This window comes from Rhinolophus sinicus, linkage group LG02 (assembly GCF_036562045.2).
Source record: "Rhinolophus sinicus isolate RSC01 linkage group LG02, ASM3656204v1, whole genome shotgun sequence".
In the NCBI taxonomy this organism is placed as follows: Eukaryota; Metazoa; Chordata; class Mammalia; order Chiroptera; family Rhinolophidae; genus Rhinolophus; species Rhinolophus sinicus.
Window position 1 is genome coordinate 160,712,928 of NC_133752.1, and position 22,232 is coordinate 160,735,159.

Sequence of the window (22,232 nt, forward strand, 5' to 3'; positions counted from 1 at the left end):
ATTTATTTATTGACAGACACCCAGGGTGCCTCCACATCCTGGCTATTGTAAACAATGCTGCAAGGAATATGTGGGTGTACACGTCCCCTCAAAGTTGTGTTTTGGGTTTCTTCGGATAAATATCCAGAAGTGGCATTACTGGGTCCTTCTTTGTCTCTTCTTATAACTATTGTTTTAAAGTTTATTTTATCTGGTATAAGTATTGCGAACAGCTTTTTTTGTTTGTTTCCATTTTCATAAAATGTCCTTTTTTTTTTCATCCCTTTACTTTCAGTCTTTGTCTCTCTTTCCATCTGAAGTGAGTCTCTTGTAGGCAACATATGCAAAGGTTTCGTTTTCTTATCCATTCAGCCTTCCTCCAGTCTTTTGATTGGAGGATTTAATCCATTTACATTTAAAATAATTGTTGCTAGATATGTAGTTGTTGCCATTTTATTATTCATATATGTTTTTTTCTGACTTAAAGAAGTGCCTCTGACATTCCTTGTAATACTGGTTTGGTGGTGATGAACTCCTTTAGCTTTTTCTTGTCTGGGAAGCTCTTTATCTCTGCCCTTTGATTCTAAATGATATCTTTGCTGGGTGGAGTAATCTTGGTTGTAGGTCCTTGCTTTTCATCACTTTAAATACTTCCTGCCAATCCCTTCTGGCCTGCATGGTTTCTGTTGAGAAACCAGCAGACAGTCTTTAGGGGCTTTCTTGTAGGTAACTAATTGTTTTTCTCTTTCTGCTTTTAAATTCTTTCTGTGTCTTTAACCTTTGGTGTTTTAATTATGATGTGTCTTGGAGTCGGCCTTCTTGGATTCATCTTGTTTGGGACTCTCTGTGCTTCCTCGGCTTGTATATCTATTTCCTTCACCAGGTTAGGTAAGTTTTCAGTCATTATGTCTTCAAATAGGTTTTCAATTCCTTGCTTTCTCTCTTCTTCTGGTACCCTTATAATGCAAATGTTATTATGCTTCATGCTGTCTTAGAGGCCCCTTAAACTCTCCTCAATTTTTTTGGATTCTTTTCTCATTTTGCTGTTATGATTGGGTGTTTTCTTCTACCTTATCTTCTAAATTGCTAATTTTATCCTTTGCTTCATCTAATCTACTGTTGATTCCCTTTAATGTGTTCTTCATTTCTGTTATTATATTCTTTATTTCTGACTATATATATATTCATTTTTATGTTTCCTATCTCTTTGTTGAAATTCTCCCTGAGATCATTGAGCATTCTTATAACCAGTGGTTGGAACTCTGCATCTGATAGATTGCTTGTCTCCATTTTGTTTAGTTCTTTTTCTGGAGCTTTGTTCTGTCTTTTATTTGGGACATGTTTCTTTGTCTCCCCATTTTGGCTGCCTCCTTGTGTTTGTTTCTATGTATTAGGTAGGGCTGCTATTCCTCCTGGTCTTTGTAGAATGGTCTTATGTAGTAGGTGTACTGTGGCACAGTGGCACAGTCTCCCTGGTCACCAAAGCCAGGTCCTCCAGGTGTGTCCATTGTGTGGGTTGTGTCTGCCCTCCTATAGTAGTTGAGACTTGATTGCTGTATGCATGTCAATAGGAGGAATTGATCCTCAGGCTGATGGGTTGTGAGGACTGGCTGTGACTTTAGTGGAGGAACTGTGGTGCAAGGCTGACCCTTCAGATCAGGGTTCACTTTATCAGGGCTCTGGTGCCTGCCCAGTCTACCCTTTTGGTGTATCATCCTTGGAGGCAGCTGGGTGATGTTCTGGCATGGTGCAAGGCTGGCCACTGGGGGTGCCAGCCCTGAAGCTTCTTGGAAGAGGCCCCATTGCAGGCCAAGTTTAACCCTCACCTGTGCCCTGCCCAGCACCACTGGATATGAGCCACAAAGCAACCCACAGAGGGCCACCACCCCCTGGGCTTGGAGGCACCTCAAGAGGCCAATCTGTGCACCAAGGCCAGCTGTTACTAGAGACTCAGATATGGCATCTTCCTGTATCTTCCCACAGGGAGAGGGAGCGCTCAACAAAGGAACAATGGCTTCCAAGCTTTGGTTGTCATGAACACCTCTCTCCCCAGCTGAAAACTGAGGAAGTGAATAATGGAAAGTTCTGAGACTGTCTAATCACAGAGCAGCAGGGATGGAGACACAGTTCACATAAAGACCTCATGTAGGGGCTGGCACAGAGTAGGTTCTGCGGAAATGTTCTTTCTGCGTCTCCTCTGCCTTCACTCCTTTGAATGGCTCTTGATGTCTTTATCATCAACTCAGTGAGATCTCTGTCCTGAACACTGCCAGCAGGATGCTTGCCCCACAATGGCCTTGCTCTTGCATGTAAGGAATCAGTTCTGCACCACAAGAGTATGAAGGTGGGCTGGGAGACAGGAGTGTACTCAACCAGCATCACTTCAAAGCACATGCAAACATTTATGCTAAGCCCTTCTGTGATTTGATGGGAAAGCATGGAAACAGTGGTCCCAGGTTGGGATCTGGAGGAGAAGGCAGCTGAGATTAGCCTGATTTAGCCAGGATTGATTTAACCCATAGATAAAAGACCACTTTGGTGATGCAGTTGAATGCATGTCCCTGGTTTTAGGCTCAAACTGAGTGCTGTCAAAATCCCAGTTCTGCCTTCACCAGCTGTAGATTTGGGTTAGATGCTGCAGCTCCATGAGCCTCAGTGGCTGGATCTGTGAAATGTGTGCAATAATCTCTACTTGTCCAGATTCCTATAAGGGTGGAATAAGTGGACACAGGCAGTGTGCTTAGTAGAGTGTCTGGCTGTGTGGCACATGAGATGATGCAGTAAATATTAGCTCCACTGCTTCCTTCCCCACTCTCCAGCCCCATACCTATCTGTAATTTCTGGCAGAAATTTCACTCACTGATATCCACCAAAAAGGAGGATTCTATTACAATGAAGACAGATACTGTCAAATGCAAATGTTGCCCCTTAAGAGAAATGGGATGGATCTGCCTGTTTTCCTTGTCCCTGTGCTAATAATAAAAATAAATAACTAATGCTTATTACATCTTAACTATGTTTCAGACGCTGAGCCAAACATTTTACATTCATTCTTTTTTTAATACACATGATGTTTCTAGGATTCGGGAATTTTTATTATTTCCTTCTTTCTTTGGGTTTGATTTGCTGTACCTTTTTCATTCTCTTGAGATGAAAATTAAAGTCTTCCATTTTCAGTCTTCTAATATATGGGTTTAAAGCTAAAATTCCCTCTAAACACTTCTTTAACATAGCCTTAACATTTTTAATATGTCATATCTTCATTTTCAGTTACTTCAAAATTTTGCTATTTCCTGATATGATTCTTATTTGAGCCATTAGTGAAATTCAGATGTGTATACTTACTCTTCAATCAGTTGGAGATTTCCAGTTTTCATTCTGCTAATGATATCTATCTTAACTCTATTGTGATCAGAAAAAATACTCTAAATATGTCAATTTAAAAAAATTGTTGATGCTTGCATTGTAGCCTGTCATATGGATAGTTTTGGTAAATGTTCTATTGTATACTTGAAAATAGTATTTTCCACTATGTTTGGAAACAATGTTCTATAATGTCAGTTTGACAAATTTGTTTGTGTTATTCTATTTATATTCTTCCTGATTGTTTTTGTGTAAGCTTGTTCTACCAACTATTAAGAGAAGTATATAAAAGTCTCATTTTGTTATGGAGTATCTATTTCTCCTTTCACTTTATTAGTTTTTTCTATTTTGAAGCTGTATTACTGGTTGTATACAGATTAAAATTGTGACATCGTCAGGTAGATTGATAACCTTTATCATACTTAAATGTCCCTCTTTATCTCTAGTAACACATCTTCCTTTAAAATCTACTTTGTCTCATTTGATATTGTATAGCTATGTCACCTTTCTTTTGGTTCATGCTAATAAGATGTATACTTTTCTATTCCTTTACTTTCAAACTTTTTATTTTCTTGTATTTCTGGGAGGTTTTATAACAATTTTGAAATATGATTTACATGCCATACACTTCATCCATTTAAGGTATGAAAGTCAGTAATTTTAGTATGTTCACCAAGGTGCAACTATAACCACAATCTATGTTAGAATACTTTCATTACCCCAGGATGAAACTCCATACCCTTTAGCTATCACCCTCCATCAATCCCCGGCCTTCCTAGCCCTGGGCAACCACTCACGCACTTTGTCTTTCTATAGATTTGCCCATTCTGGACATTTCATACGAATATAATCTCACAATATGTGGCATTTTGTGTCAATTTTCATTCACTTAGTATTATTTTTCAGTGTTCATCCATACTGTAGTTTGTATACTGATACTTCATTTCTTTTTATTACCAAATTTTATTCCAGTGTATGAGTATACCAGATATTTGGGTTGTTTCTACCTTTGGAAACATTATAAATAATGCTTCCATGAGCATTTTGACTCAAGTTTATGACTCTGTTCATGGAATTATTTTACATTGAGTGCTGTTCTATGATTCAGGAGGGTATTTTATACGTGGATGTGATATTGTGATTCTGTCAAGAGTGTTCAGGGAAAAAAATATTCTGAAGTCTTACTTAAATTTTCTGTGGGGTATGAACCACAATATTCTCCTGGATTTTATAATTAAGTAAGAAAAGGGAGGTCTAGGTTTTAATTTGTTATTTAAAAACATTAATTAGAATAATAAGAAAAAAAATTTGCCTGTGTGTCCCAGGTACTTTTCTAAACATTTTCAATTTTTTAATTCTCATGAATTGTATAGGCACTGTTATTATCCCATTGAAAAGATGAAGACACTGAAACACATGGATATAAAATAATTTCTCCAAGAAACATAGCTAATAAGAAGTAGAGGCAGGATTTGAACCCAAGGTGTCTGATTTTAGAGACTGTGCTTCTGACTAAGTAGGGATAGACAAATAAATTACTTAGCAGAACCTGTTAGGTAGTAAACGCTCAATAACTGGAGATTCTAATTGTTATTTTCTTATTATTCCACGTGAACCTTGGGATTATTCTGTTTTCTTTAGGAACACGTCTCTATGATTTGCAATGCTGCACCAATCCAGACACTTGATAAGAGCAATTAAAATGTTTCTCAATATTATTTAGAAACAGGAAAACTTACATAGGGAGAATTTACAAAAAACAAACAAACTAGAAATATACAAAATTATAACACTGTATTCCATGTACTTAACAAATATTTATTGAATTGCCACTGAGATCACTGGAGTAGCCACTGGGGTCAAGGAGGTAGAAGAAATTAATATGATATGGACCTCACCCTTGTCAGAGCTTATAACCTAGCAAGGACCACAGACCAGTCAGTCAGTGCCTAACTACATAAGAGAGTAAATGGAGGAAGAGGAATGCTGAGTGTGGCTTGCCTGTGGAACTGGCCAGAGGTGATGTTGCAAATGAAAACTGTGAAATATTTGGGGAGTTAGTGCCCAAATGTGGCTAAGGAATTGGAGTCAGGCATGCCTAGTTTCAAATCCCAGCATTCTTACTCAAAAAATAGCTTTGTGACTATTTTTTGAGGCAAATGCTATGGCCACCAAAACACTTCCTATTTTATTTAGAGTGTGAGTAATAGTACCTACTTCAAAACATTCCATGAAACAGAAAGAATATGGTCAATAAATAGGGAACTTTCTGGAGAGATGCAAATGATTGAGGTAGTTACATGTGTAACATACATATTTATCAGAACTGTTTGAATTGTGCACTGAGTTTTCCTTAACTGTATTTCAATTACCTCAATACATTTGATTTAAAAAATAATTACCTCTTATAAACTTGGCAAGTGAATGTGAAAGGGGAACCTGAAATATTAAAATTAATTGTGTTTAGTGCCATGTACTCTAATAGAATCATTATATAAAAGATCAGTCCTGGGATAAAATCAAATAAATTAAATGTTATTAAATCTTTATTATTAAATTGCTATCTTTTTTTTCCTGTTGATTTTGAAAAGCATACAAGTTATATTATTATGGAGACAATAAAGCCTAGGAATTTTCAGCCTTTGTTTCCTAAGTCTACTCCTCCTTGGGACAGATTTCCAAGGAAAAAAAATTGGCAAAATGTTTTAAACTCCTTAAACTGGAAAAACTTTATTAGCCATAAAATCCGTGATAAATTTACCAATGATTTAAAAATAGCAACAAAAACTGATTTAAAAAATCTGTGCTCACTGAAGAGTTACTTCAGGGGATATTTTAGTGTTAAAGCTGAGTATGTGTAAACATAATGGACTTACTTCTACAATGCATTGCACATCCTCTTTAAGTGTTTGTTGACTGAATGAATCAATAAGAAAGCAGCATTAAGAAAGCTGCAGATGTAATTTTGTTATAAACATGCAATTTTAAAACTAGGAGTTGGCTGAATCACAGTGAGCCAGGAGCAGCGTGGACAGCCACCTCCCGTGGGAAATCACTCAGATCTGCACCTCCCTCACTGCCTGGCAAATAACAGACAATGATAAATGTTTGCTAAACTGAATCATTGAATGTAAGGTCTCTGTGGTAACTATATATTTTGCAATGTCTGTGCTAGGAAACTGCCTTCTAGGTGAAACCGCCTTGTGATAAGCTGTTTCTGGCACCTAAGAGCTAAAACTTACAGACTCAAAATTAGTTTTCCCTCCACAGAACTTCATCCTGCAGACTGGAGCCAGAGGGTCCTGTAGCAGGAGCTGCTGTCAACTGCCTTTGATGATTTGGGCAGCAGTTCTGCTGAAATCTCAGGGTGCAGACAGACTGTCAGGGTGGGGAGGCTTGTTAAAATGCAGGGTCTGATTCAGTCGGTCTGAGACTCTGTATTTCTAACAAGCTCCCAGGTGATGCTGAGATCCGGTCCATGGGTCACACTTGGGGCATCAAAATCATTAGAGGAAGAGGGGGCTTTCTCAGCAGAGGTGCAGAATAAGCAGATATGGGGTGATGGAAGGCACTGAACCTGGAGTCTGAAGGCTGGTTATGTGACCACAGATGAATCACTTAGCTTCTCTGAATCCAAACTGTCTCATGAGGAAAACAGCTCTAATGATAATAGGACAATAATACCCACTTCATGGGATCTTTGTGAGAATTAGTGAAGAAGTCACTATAAAAATGAAGGACCATGTGCCATACATAGCCATTGCTCAGGAAATGCTTGCTGATTCTGAATGGCAGCACAGGTTACCTGCTCTTTGTAGTTCAGAGGGCTCCACTTCCCATCCCCGCTGGTGCCACAGACAGTGCCTGGCACTGAGCAGGTGCTCAGGTAGGGTTTGCTCTGTTCAGTTAGTAGTAGAGCGATCGATGCCTGGAACGACATTCATAGCTGGACAATGGCTCCTGTGGCGCCAACAAGAAAGACTCTTTACTGGGGGGTAACTTTGAGGCCTTGGGTAACTTCCAGGCTCCTCTAAGCCGGCAGTGGGAGATGGAACCAGCTCCTTCCAGTGAAAATGCAGCGTTAGGATCGCTGATCTTTGATATCCTTCAACATAAATTGTGTATAAAATCACCTACTTTTGCTATATGGCCAGGCCTGTCCCAGGCAGATGGTTCAACCTGCAGGGGTGTGGTCAGTCCCTGAAAGGCCCAAGTCACCATCTAGATCACTGTGACTCTGGCTCCTAGCCACCAGTATTGCCCTGAACGATGTTCTGCTGAAGGTCAAAGGAAGGTCTTGTGAACAACTTTTAAAGTACTGAGCAAAACTCCCAAGCAGCATAGCTGGAATGCATATAGAAAACCCGGAGAGTTACCTGCAGCTCCACTTAAATCTGTATAGCACTTCTGGTGAGGGTTCAGAGACATAGAATCTATTGGCACCTTGTGAAAGCCTGGTTTAATCAACTTTCAGTAAAAATCCAGAGTAAATCTCTTAATCTTTGCTAGAAGAAATTAGATATTGAAATCGAATCAAAGTAGTTAGACTGTTTTTTTAAAGACATTCTTTCTTTCCGTGCTGTTATCTCAGGAGAATAAAGAAGATACTGTCATCTTATTGAAAGGCTCTTTTAAATATGGTCCAGAATTGGAAGATGAGTATTCAAGCTTTGCTTCCTTTTTGGCTGAGCAAGCAATTGTTTGTTTAATTTTACACAATATTTTTTTACTCATTGTCAAATATATAAGTTAAGATTGTACAAAGTTTCATAGAATGATTTTCACTTGTAAGCTCATAATTGACATCTAATCTCCATGACTATTTTTTTTTAATACATACAAATTCACTACTCCAGGATAGGTAGGGTTTAGGCCAAGATAATCCATTAAATTGATATATTCTCTGTCACCTTGAGGAAAAATTATTTCATGAACAGTACAAGGTTGTTTGCAAATTTTATTAATGTTTCTTCAGGCTTTGTGTAGAAATTGGTTATGTCACAACTCAAATGTATCCAATTACTGATAATCTTACAGAATCTGCATCTTAATACCTTTTGGATGATCAAGGACAAGTTGTGAAGATGGCTTGTTCAGAAAGAATATTTTTAATGGTATAAAACAAAGATATATAAGGTCTGACAATTAAGTTTGCGAACTTGTTGCAACGATATTGCTGACCTTTTTTGATATCAAAGGGATTATTCATTATGAATTTGTACCAACCAGACAAACAGTTCACCAAATTTACTATTTGGAAGTGCTAAAAAGGCTGCATGTAAAAGTTAGACAACCTGAACTTTTCGCCAACAATTCATGGCTCTTGTATCACGACAATACACCAGCTCACACGGCACTGTCTGTGAGGGAATTTTTAGCCAGTAAACAAATAACTGTATTGGAACACCCTCCCTACTTACCTGATCTGGCCCCCATTGACTTATTTATTTACCATAAGATAAAGGAAATATTGAAAGGAAGGTATTTTGATGACATTCAGGACACCAAGGTTAATATGACGACAGCGCTGATGGCCATTCCAGAAAAAGAGTTCCAAAATTGCTTTTAAGGGTGGACTAGGCACTGGTGTCAGTGCACAGCTTCCCACTTTGAAGATGACCATAGTGATATTCAGCAATGAGGTATGTAGCACTTTTTCTAGGATGAATTCGCGAACTTAATTGTCATACCTGGTAATTTGCCCATCCTCTTTCTTTTTTATTAATATCTAAATGATTTAATACTGTTTTGTAATGTCCTGGATATGTGCCCTTTGTTATTGAAATAAAAAATATGAATTCATCTTCTGTGATATAATTACAGAGTTTATTAATACCTAGAAGTGTCCAAAACAGACAACAGGTCCTCTATTATTTATTTTATTTTTTTGCTAGAATATCTTTAAAATAAAACACAACAGTTTTGTTGACAGAGGCCTACAACATTCAACCAACTCATATCCAGTAAATTATTCTATCCTGCAGATCAGTAACCTAGGGCTGCAATTTGTGGTCAGTTAATTCTGGAAGATTCAGCAGGAAGCGAAACTGAGACAGTCTTTGGATATTTTAGGCGATTTGTCTCGGACTCTGTATGTGATTCTAAAGCATTAGGGTTTTTTATTTTTTCATATTTTAACTAAAATCCTGTTGGCCCTGCTCTATAGTATATGTTATCGGGCGCTCCCCCCAGCACATTTGTCCATGTTTTCAAGTGGACACAGACTTCTTTCTTAAGAAGGTACTGTCTCCATTGATCAGTGTTCTAGGGACACCTAACCCTCCCTCTGTCTTTGTCAAAAAGAAGACCCACACTCTGCCCTCCACTAGCTAACTATCAAGAATATGGAATATTCTTGAACTTGGAATTGAGCATATTTTCGTTGCAAGTTCTCATCAGAGACTATAACCTTGGAACTGTCTTCTCCCAAGTTCTCATCAAAGCGCCGTTCTGAGATACAAAGTTTATGAAGAGGTCACCTTTGGTCTTTCTGCTATTTTAGGGTTTTTGCCATGTTTCTTATGCCTGCTTTTCTCCCAGATATCTCTATAGCTTCCTTTCTCATCTCAGTCATGTCTATTATATTAGAAAGGCACTTCATGTGGACTCTTTCTACTATAGCAATGCCCACCCCTCATATTCTCTGCCACTTCCCCCTCGTTTAGATTTTTCCACAGCATTCATGACATGGCACAAATCTAATTTGTTCATGTATTTATTATTATTTGTATTCCCTCAGTAGCATAGTATTCACCGCTAACGGCCCAGTGACTGTCACATAATAAGTGCTCAATAAAATCTGTAGAATGCTTTAATGAGTCTAAACTGAAGCATATGTAGTCCATCTATTCTTGTATGTATTTGAAATTTTACTCTGGTACAAATATGTTCAGATCATCAGAGAGCTGGGGCATGCTGGGCACACCATTTGAGGCCCCTCACAGACTGGCTTTTAGCAGATTATGTGTGAGCATAAAGTACTTGTCCTACACTAAGGGACATTATAAGAACAGCCATACAAAATTATTCTTTATAACTATGGATTTGGAGATAGAGTCAAGACCACCCCCTGTACATAATCAGGTAACTTCTTTATACAAACATGAGCCACATTCCTTTTTGGAATTACAGATTTGCTTTTAACTAATGGATGCATATCTTTGCTAGTCAGATCTGTGCCTCTGCTGAACAGTCATTCAGTCTTGTATACATTGCTTCTCTGTTGGCTAGTCTTCCTCTTTACTCCTGGGTTAATTATTTTCCCTCAGGAATTTATTTTATATGATTTTTGTGTATATATATTTTTTCTTTAAATTAAAGTTTATTGGGGTGACAATTGTTAGTAAAGTTACATAGATTTCAGGAGTACAATTCTGTAATACATTATCTATATCTCACATTGTGTGTTCACCACCCAGAGTCAGTTTTCTTTCCATCACCGTATATTAGGCCCCATTTATCCTCTTCTAGAGCCCCGCTCCCTCCTCTTCCCTTACCCTCTGGTAACCTCTAAACTACTGTCTATGTCTATGAGTTTTTGTTCTTCCAGTTGTTTATCTTGTTCTTTTGTTGTTTTCGGTTTATATACCACATATCAGTGAAATCATATAGTTTTCTACTTTTTCTGTCTGACTTATTTCCCTTAGCATTATAATCTCAAGATCCATCCATGTTGTCACAAATGGTCCTATTTCGTTTTTTGTTACTGCCGGATAGTATTCCATTGTGTATATATACCACAACTTCTTTATCCATTCATCTATCGAAGGACATTTTGGTTGTTTCCATGTCTTGGCCACTGTAAACAAAGCTGCAATGAACATTGGAGTGCAATTGTCTTTATGGATAAACGTTTTCAGATTTTTTGGGAGAGGGATTGATGGGTCATATGGTAATTCTATTTGTAATTTTTTGAGGAACCTCCACGCTGCCTTCTATAGCGGCTGCACCAATCTGCATTCCCACTAATAGTGTATGAGGGTTCTTTTTTTCTCCACAGCCTCTCCAACACTTGTTACTATTTGTCTTGTTGATGATAGCCATTCTAACTGGGGTGAGGTGATATCTCATTGTGGTTTTTATTTGCATTTCTCTGATGATTAGTGATGTTGAGCATTTTTTCATATGTCTATTTGCCATTTGTATATCCTCTTTGGAGAAATGTCTCTTCAAGTCCTCTGCCCATTTTTCAATTGGGTTGTTTGTTTTTTTGTTGTTGAGTTGCTTGAGTTCCTTGTATATTCTGGATATTAGCCCCTTATCGGAGGCACTATTTGCAAAAATCTTCTCCCATTCAGTTGGTGGCCTCTTTATCTTGTCGATGGTTTCTTTTGCTGTGCAGAAGCTTTTAAGTTTCATATAGTCCCATTCGTTTATTTTAGCTTTTACTTCCATTGCCTTTGGAGTCAAACTCATAAAATGCTCTTTGAACCCAAGGTCCATATGTTTAGTACCTATGTTTTCTTCTATGCAGTTTATTGTTTTAGGTCTTATGCTTAAGTCTTTGATCCATTTTGAAATAATTTTGGTACATGGTGACAGATAGCAGTCTGGTTTCATTCTTTTGCACATGGCTTTCCAGTTCTCCCAGCACCATTTATTGAAGAGGCTGTCTTTTCTCCATTGTATGTTTTTTGCTTCTTTGTCAAAAATTATCTGTCCGTATTTATGTGGGTTTATTTCTGGGTTCTCAATTCTATTCCATTGGTCTATGTCTCTGTTTTTCTGCCAATACCATGCTGTTTTGATTATTGTGGCCCTGTAGTACAAGCTAAAGTCAGGGAGTGTGATACCTCCAGCATTGTTCTATTTCTTAAGATTGCTTTGGCTATTCGGGGTCTTTTGTGGTTCCAAACAAATCTGATGATGTTTTGTTCTATTTCTTTAAAAAATGCCATAGGGATTTTGATGAGGATTGCATTAAATCTGTATATTGCTTTGGGTAATATGGCCATTTTAACTATGTTGATTCTTCCAATCCATGAGCACGGAATGTCTTTCCATTTCTTTGTGTCTTCTCCAATTTCTTTTAAAAATGTCTTATAGTTTTCAGCATATAGGTCTTTCACATCCTTGGTTAAGTTTATTCCTAGGTATTTTATTCTTTTTGTTGCAATTGCAAAAGGAATTTTTTTTTTCAATTTCTTTTTCTGAGATTTCATTGTTAGTATATAGGAATGCAATGGACTTTTGTACGTTGATTTTGTAGCCAGCAACTTTACTGTGTTCGTTTATTGTTTCTAATAACTTTTTGGTGGGGTCTTTAGGGTTTTCTATATATAGCATCATGTCATCTGCAAAGAGTGACAGTTTAACTTCTTCATTCCCAATTTGGATGCCTTTTCTTTCTTTCTCTTGCCTGATTGCTCTGGCAAGGACTTCTAATACTATGTTGAAAAGCAGAGGTGATAGGGGACATCCCTGTCGTGTTCCTGAACGTAGAGCAAAGGGCATCAGTTTTTCACCATTAATTATGATATTAGCTGAGGGTTTGTCATATATGGCCTTTATTATGTTAAGGTGTTTTCCTTCTATACCGATTTTATTAAGTGTTTTAATCATAAATAGATGTTATAGCTTGTCAAACGCTTTTTCTGCATCAATTGATATAATCATATGATTTTTTTGTCCTGTATTTTGTTTATATGATGTATCACATTGATGGATTTGCATATGTTGAACTATCCTTGTGCCCCTGGGATGAACCCCACTTGGTCGTGATGAATAATCTTTTTAATGTATTGTTGCATTCGATATTTTAGAATTTTGTTTAGGATTTTTGCATATGTATTCATCAGAGATATTGGTCTGTAGTTTTCTTTTTTTGTGTTGTCCTTACCAGGTTTTGGTATCAGGGATTTTTGTATATATTTTTACATGCTGCTTCAATTACATTGTGAAAAGAAAGGACATAAGGGTAAAAAATAAAGCACTGAATTAATAGTTCCTACTTGGCTGATTTGTTCCCTCTGAACTCAATCAGGATAGATATTAAACACGTACTTACTCTTGGTAAATCAAAATCACTCTTAGGGATAATATCTCACTTAATACAAATGATAACACAGTCATTGTTATGGATGGAGTACTTTACAGATATGAATGTAATTTATATTTACTCATCAGTTCCATCCTCCTATCATCTTCCCTGTTTTCTCTCTTTAAATCCCATTCATTCCCCAAGATCCAGTTCAACTTCCACTTCCTCCCAAGACCATGCTTACACCTCCCCACCTTTAGTATTTCTGTAACATGTATTGTACACACATCAAGAAACACACTAGTCGTGTACTTTTATTTTCTATATTGCTGTCTTGAACCATGATTTAAGCTCTGTGTTGATTTTCAGGTCTTCAGGCTTGTCTCTTGAACTGAGACTGTCGATTTCTTTAAGAAAAGTGCTAACTTTTTGGCATACCCCTTCTCCCGCAAGAGCTTACTGTAGTTCACTGTATAAATAAGGTACTCATTACAGTATCTCTTGAGTTAATTAATTTTGGGTTTCATTTAACCTGCTGTGAGATATAAATGCCATTTGACATGAACTGGGAATTCTGGGTTCCGGAACTCCCCAGAAAGTAACCCGCTACATGGGCTTTGGCAGAGTCTGAACCTCTCTGGGTCTCAGTATCCAAATCTAAAGGCTAAGAAATATTCTAAATGATCTTTACTTTCTAGTTCCAAAATTTTATGCGTGTCTAGCACTATTGCCTTCAATATCAACAAACTACTAACCAATATTATAATGAATAATGTAAGTCTCCATTGTAATTGGTACTGTTAACCCAACGCAAATATTAGCATTTATATTTTAATAACACTCTGAAGTCCTAATTGAACACTCAGCCTTGAAATGATTGCAGGTTCTAAATTGATCAACTCCACATTCATGAAAATTTGCTATTTTTAAGTGTTGGAGTTAGTTGTTTAATGACCTCAAAGTTGATTTGAGTCTCTTTCTGCTGGTCTTCACATTCATCCTTATTTTTGACAATTTTTATAGAAGATGGAGGTTTAAAAAAGATAACAAATATTTTTTCTTCAGTTATGTTTAAGAAATGACTGATACTATATTTTTGAATCAATAATATGATAGATATAATCTGAATGAACCTCAACGGTAAATTGGTGTGAAGTGATTGCATTTCACGTATTTGAGGTTGTGGACCATTTTAACGAACAGTGAAATATCAGTAAAACCATGATCTTGTCCTATATCCAAAGGTCACATCCTTTGCCAATCTTTCTTACATTAAATGTAATTCTAAAATGCTATGCGACCTGAGAAATAAATTGAAAGTTTGAAAGGTTCTTTCTTCAGCTTTTAGTGCAGTTGATTTTGGCATCCAAAAGGCAGGGTACTGGTGGGCATTACTCAGGATGGTCCACCCCTCTCTGTCCTTCACAATCTCATCATCTGTTTTAAATTCTGTAATAACAACAGCATGCAAAATACAGAGAATCAGATAACAAAAAACCCACTTGACTTAACATTCTTTAACAGTGAACAAATTCCCTTTGTTTATCATCCCCGTCTTTCAGGCACCCACTGTATGAAATCATTGTCTGCAAACCTTCAGTTCGTCACAACTTGTGAAACCCTCTGTCAAAGAACCTGTCATTTTTCAGAGACAATGTCTTTTCCACATGCACGGCCCACACTTATTGTGGATGTGTATGTCCAATTATGAGGAGGAAAAAGGATTCTAAGCAACAGCACACACTAGCTGTTACCTCCCTTTTCTCAATCCGATGCAGGGATCCCTATATACAATACACACTGCAAAGGGAATTATCCTGCATTTGCCAGAAAACTTCCAGGAAGAGGCATCTTACTCTTACACAAGAAGACACTTTTTATTTGGGGAATAATCAAATGTTTAGAAAAGTCTTCCTACACTGAGCTGAAATCAAACTCTTTGTAATTTGCACCTGATTGATGGGCCCTGACCTGAGATCCTGTTAAGTATACTACCATGGCTCCCACATTCCTTGTCTAATAATGTCTTTTCTAAGCCAAACCCTCCATTGTTTTCAACATGCCCCTCAATTGCTAGGTTTTTCATACAGTTATCTTCCGTTAACATTGTTTTGCTTAGTCTTCCGATGATCTATTTCCCCCATTAAAACATGGCATCCAGAATCTGAAATGGCTTTTGGAACTGTAGTTCAGTAAGTTCAGGGTAAGGAGAGAATATTTACTTGCCTGGCACAGGGCTGATCCCATATATCTATAATGCACCCCGAAGTAATACATATTTTTTATATTCACATGACTTTATGGCTCAGATTGGAAATGTAATCAACATAAACCTCTGTTCTTATTGTTGCTTTTTAATGTGAACATTAGTTATGTCTTACCCATGGTGAAATAAATCAGTGAAAGGATCCGTATTTGTCTCTATTTAGTTTTATCTTCTTTATATCAGCCTGTAATTTTGGTTTCCTGGAACTTCTTGATTTTTTTTCTGCTACTCGTTGTTTTAAAAAAATGTTTCCAGTTATTTTAATGGACAAATTTGGTAAAAAGGCCTTCTGAATATAAATGAATTTAAATCACTGATAAATGTGTTAGCGAGAGCAGAACTGATGTTAAAACTTGTGGCTTGTCTGTAGGACCTTCTCTTCAAGTTGACCTCTACCTTAATCAAGGTTTGAATGCAGTTCTTCTACAAGCTATCAATTTACCTACTTTATTATTATCCAGCTCACAGTTCTCAGTCTCATCTACAACAATATGATATTCTTGGTCGGGTATCTTGCTGAAAGCATTCCCCTGATCAAGGCTAATGAAATCTGTCAAAGTTATGGTTAATTCTTTCAATTATACCTTAATAAAGCTGAAAAAATATGATTAGTTTAGAATGACATTCTTTTTTCTACTGATCATATTTCCTATCTTTAGTGACAGAAAAATAACCCATGAGTGTCATAATCCCTTCTAGTATTTTGCCAATGACTGATATTATGTTTACTAATCTGTTGTTTCTAGAACACAACCTTCCAGTTCTTTAAAAATTGGAAAAACATTAGTTTTAGGCATTTTGGGACCGTTTCTATCAACCATAATATTTTTAATGATCATGCTATCTTATAAAATATCTTACAAAATAGCTACATACTGATATACTTTCTCCCATTGACCCTTGCTAATATATTTAGAAATGCCATGGAACTAAGTACCAAGAAGATCTGTAGTAAAGTGTCATTAAATTGATAGCTTTGACCAAGAAGGAGAAGTCAGACAGATGGATGGGTACAGAGCATGTAGGTGAACCCAGCAAAGCTTGCTTGGCCACAGAAGATAATTTGAAATGGGGATATTTTTAAAGTAAGATAAGATGTTGAAGAATGATTCTATAAAGGGGGGTAGTAAGACACAGTGAAGTCCAAATTTGAATTAGTAAAAAATAAAAAGCAAAGATATGTTTTGAGGAGGGAATTTTGAAGTAACATGTGAGAAAGAATACTCCTGTGGAAATATTGAGAGTATGTGGTGTCTGTTAAATACATTCTGATGAAAGTCGCTGAAAGCTTAGAGTTGGGCAGAGTGTTGAAATGGATTGAGTCCATCATAAAAGAAGATCTGGCTGCACTGGGGACAGCTTGAATGTGAGAAAAAAGAGGAATAAGAGAAATAGAAAACTAAGGACCCTAGTACAAAACACCTAGAAGACTGAGAAGATGCACAGACACTGATGTCTTTGATAGCGACACTGGGAAGAGGCAAGGTTTTAAGAAAGGATGAGATAAAATCAGATCAAGTTTTCATTTACTGAAGTAACATGAAAATGTAATGAAATATTTGAAAAAAAAAAGATAGAAAATGAATAAATAACCCTCCTACCAACCAAAATATACATATATAAAATTTATTATTTTAGTGTCTTTCCTATAGAATATATGCATGTATAGCATCATTAATCCTATGTGAATCAAATTTTGCATGGGGAGTCCTTCTTTCCTTTGTAGGGAGATGATAGAAAAATAGATAGATGATAGATAGATAGATAGATAGATAAGTAAATAGATAGATAAAAGTTATCCAGAGAAACAAAACCAATAGGATATATATTTATATATATTTATATTATATATGTAATATATATATATATATATATATATATATATATATATATACATACACACAGATATGTATATATATCTGTGTGTGTATATATATAATAGAGAGAGAGATATAGGTAGATCTATCTATCTATCTATATACAGGTAACCCCTGTATAACATGGTTGTTAGGTTCCTAAAAACTGCTGTGTTATGCGAATCCATGTTATAAGAAACAAAGAACTAGTACGAAAAAGGGGGTTAGGTTCCAAAAATTAAAAAAAACATACTATCATATTTTTATAATTAAGAGAAATATCTTTATTAAAGCAATTTTTACCAAAAGTATAACATATTAATATGTATTAAATAATGTTTCCTTCGTCATCACGACTAAGCTTTTATTACGTTCTGTGTTGTTTGGGGATTTCCCTAATTACAAATGAAATATTTTTTGCTCTTAAAAGCTCTTATTATGCTTCGTGTTGTTCGGGTATTTCTCTAATTCTCAAATCATGTTAGAGTGAAACCGTGTTCTAGGATGCCATGTTATACAAGGGTTTTCCCCAATTCTCGAACCGTGTTAGAGTGAAACCATGTTATAGAAGTGCCATGTTATATGGGGGTTACATCTATCTATCTATCTATCTATCTATCTATCTATCTATCTATCTATCTACACACACAGATAGATTTATTGTAAAATATTGGTTCACAATATTATGGAAGCTGAGACTCCCACAATGTGCCTTATGCAACCTGGAGACTCAAGGAAGTCAGTGGTATAATTGGAAGTCCTGAAGGCTAGAGAGCCAATGGTGTAAATTCCAGTCTAGTTCTGAAGACCTGAGAACCAGGAGCACTGGGGTCAGGGGGAGATAGATGACTTGTCTCAAGTAGTCAAGGATAGAGAGAACAAATCCAACCTTCCTCCACCTCTTTGTTCCCTACAGACCTTCAATGGATTGGATGATACTAACCCACATTGGGGAGGGCCATCTGCTTTTACTCAGTCCACTAAGTCAAATGCTAATCTCTTCCAGATACACCCTCACAGACACATCAAGAAATAATGTTTAACCAGCTATCTAGACATCCCTTGGCCAGTCAAGTTGACACAAAATTAACCATCACAGAGAGATGAGATAGTTTGATGATAGATAGACAGACAGACAGACAAACAGACAGATAGATAGAAAGGGCGGGAGGGAGATGGAGAGGGAGAGAAGAAAGAAAGAAAGAAAGAAGGAAAGAAGGAAAGAAGGAAAGAAGGAAAGAAGGAAAGAGAAAGAAAGAGAAAGAAAGAGAAAATCTTAAAATGGCCCTGTTAAGATTCCCATCACCTGGTTATTCAGTCAAACACAAATCTAGATGATGCTAATGTGAAGGGATTTTGCAGATTTAATGAAAGTCCCAAGTCAGTTGACCATAAAATACAGAAATTATCTGGTTGAGCCTTATCTAATCACATGAAACCTTCAAAAGGCAGAACAGGAAGGCAGAAGGTAAGTTAGAGATTTGAAACATGAGGATTCCCCATGCATTATCGCTGGTTTGGAGATGGAAGGGCCACATGAGAAGGAATGTGGATGGTGTGCAGAGAGCAAGGCAATGGGCACATCCGTCCTAGAAATGCAAGGAACTGAATTCTGGCAACAACCTGAATGAGCTTGTAAGCAAATTTCTCCACATATCCTCAAATAAGAACCTACACAGACAACATATTGACTTTGACCTCATGAGACCCCAGAAAACCCAGTTGAGCCCCAGACTTGTGACCTATAGATAATAATATAGAACTATGAGATAATAGCTGAGTGCTGTTTTAAACTGTCAAATTTGTGTTAGTCTCAGTGCAATATGAAACTAATATTCTCTCTATATATATGCATATGTACATATTAATTTTTTCACAAATGTATATTTTGTTCTAGTCACTTGTCATTATATAAAATAATGCATGTGTCTTTTATGATACTACATAATCTTCGTAAATACCATTGTGGGTGCTTAGTAGTTATCAAATTCATATATTAGAGATTATTTAATAATTGCCCTGTTGTTGATTGTTTAGATTCCTTTCTATTGTGTGTGTATGTGAGAAAGTGAATATGTTCATGTATATGACTTCTTAAAAATGGATTTGGGATAATCATCTTAAGACAGATTCCCGGGTCAAAAGGGAAGAGGTATTTCATAGCCACTCATAGCATTATGTGACTCACCAAGTCAATGTAAATTTGTTTTTAGCTGAAGGTACTCAGGAGTACAAACACTTACTGAGCCTAGAAGTAGAAAGAATGAGGGTGGAAATGCCATGAGATAAGTCTGGAGAAGCAGGAAGCTGCAACTGTACGCAAAATATAGAAAGTGATTTTTGTTGCATTCCCTTTTCATAGTCTCCTGACATTACTGCTATCCTGTGGCTGCTGGCTCATATCACACTTTTTCATTAGCTTTTATTTAATAATGCTTGGCATTTCTTCTTTAAAGTGTTATTTGTCTCTTGCTTCAATTGTCACACTTTGATATTGATCACACCCTGTTAGCTGCTGAGAAAACCTCAGATTAGAAAAGAACCAACACTTGCTAGGGGTAGGGTTGGGAGTGGGGTGGAGAATGGAAATGATTCATTGATTTCAACCGTATGTAAAAGATGAACTAGAGAGCAGATAACTGAAAGTGAGTTGCTGATGAAATGCCCATATTGACGACAGATGAGTGTCAGAGCTATTTTGTAGAGGAAATATGTGCAAAGTAGAGGATGAAAGAAGATGTATGTCTGTTGTATCTTTTGAATTAGTGGGTCTTGATAGTATGTGTCTTAAAGAAATGATCAGAATAAATCTTAATTCATGTGGGTCTTTGTCCTCATTTCCTGTGGCTGCCACAACAAATTACTACAAACAGGTGGCTTAGAACAACTGAAATTTATTCTCACATAGTTCTGGAGTTCAGAGTCAGAAATGAAGTGTCGGCTGGATCATACTTCCACTGGAGACTCTGGGAGAGAATCCTTCCTTGCCTCTTCTAGCTTCTGCTGGCTCGATGCCTTTCTTGGCTTTTGGCCACATGGCTCCAATCTCTGCCTCCAACTTCACATGAATTTCTCTGTGTTTTCTTTTCTTCTGTTTCTTATAAGGATACTTGTCATTGGAGTTAGGGTTTACCCAGGTAATCCAGGATGATCTCATCCCAAATTCCTTAACCAATTACATCTGCAAAGACCCCTTTTCCTATAAAGACACATTCAAAGATTCCAGGGATTTGGATGTGCATACATCTTTGGAAGAGCCACAATGAACCCACTACAGTCCTTAATTTAACAGAGGTATAATGTTTTAGAAAAAGGAAAGGTTTATAGGAGATCATTCATGACTCATCTTTAACGAGGGTGAAAAATACTTCCAGAAAGTGGTTCATCACTAGAACAACCTTCCAGTAGTGGCACCCCAAGTCCATCACCCTCCTTCATGACTTTGAAATACCACCCCTACCCTTCTAGGTAGGAAGCATATGTTATTAGAGATTACCCATTAAACAATGTGTACATGTTAATATTTCTGGGTGTAGCATTTGCCAATTTCCAGGGTATAACGACTCCCACTGTGGCTATTTTCATGCTGCCAGTGTGATGTCACTGAAGACAAAGTTGAAAGAGATGTGCCTCATTGGATACAGGACACCAGTTCAGTAGACAGACAGTATTACTGTTAGAAACATTCTCCATGTCACATGCATTTTTAATTAAAGGTGACTTGTAAATATTTTATCTTCTTTTCCTCCTGTACTCACAATGTCTGTAGAAACCAAGAATGGCCAGGATGAGTTAAGGAACTTCTAAGTTGGTAAATTAAATGGAAGAGGAGCTGTCAGAAATTAAGCTTCAATACACTGACAACACTATTCTTTAGGGGAAATGCACTGCCTCTACAGTGAACAATACAATAAAAATAATAAATTGATTTTAAATATATTACATGTCATGTATTTTCCTCCTACAGTGATTTCTCTTCATATTTTTAAAAGTAGAATCTTAATTCCTTGAAATTCAAAGTCATGAGTGAAAAGAAAGACAAATACCCAGGACATTTGCCAGGGAATCAGAGTCCTAAGACTGCTAAACGTGTCATTGTTTGATTGGGATATGTGTGCTAATTTAAATTCCTTTGTGAAAATTTTGGACTTCAGAATTTGCATTTCTGGTTGAAACCTAGTTGAGTAACTTAGTTTCGGAAGAAGAAGTTTTAGATGAAAAACAGCTCTTTGACTACTTGAGAACTGCAAAAAAGTCAGGGAAGTAAAATTAATTCGGGTCAGAGAGTAATTGCATTATTGTTTACTATTATTTTCCGTTTTAGGAAGTTACTTTGTGAGAAAATTGATTTTAATCCTTTCAGGAAAAACACTTCCTCTGAGTTTATTTATAAGGGTGTTTATGAGATCTAAAGTGTCCATGGAGTTTTTTTATAAAGCACATATTTATTCTTTGCACAATGCTGGGATTAGTGTGTGGGAGAAAGGGGAGATGCGTCTTGAAGGAGGAGGAGTTGGAAGGTTCCTTCTTTCCCTTCTCCCAGTTGGTCAGGGCACATATGGGCAATGGCTGCTTTTCACCTCCCTGGGCAGCAGCATACAGAAGCTTTCTCAGGTTTCTCCATCTTTCTTGTGAAATCCTAGTGAGGTCACCACCTTGTCTTGGTTATAAAACTGAAACTCCTACATCCCAGGGTCCCCTCCTGGGACAGGACATTTGGTCACCCTAGAGCAAGAAATCCAGCAAAGACACAGGACAACTCCCCTCCTTGTGTGTTATTCTCAGGGAC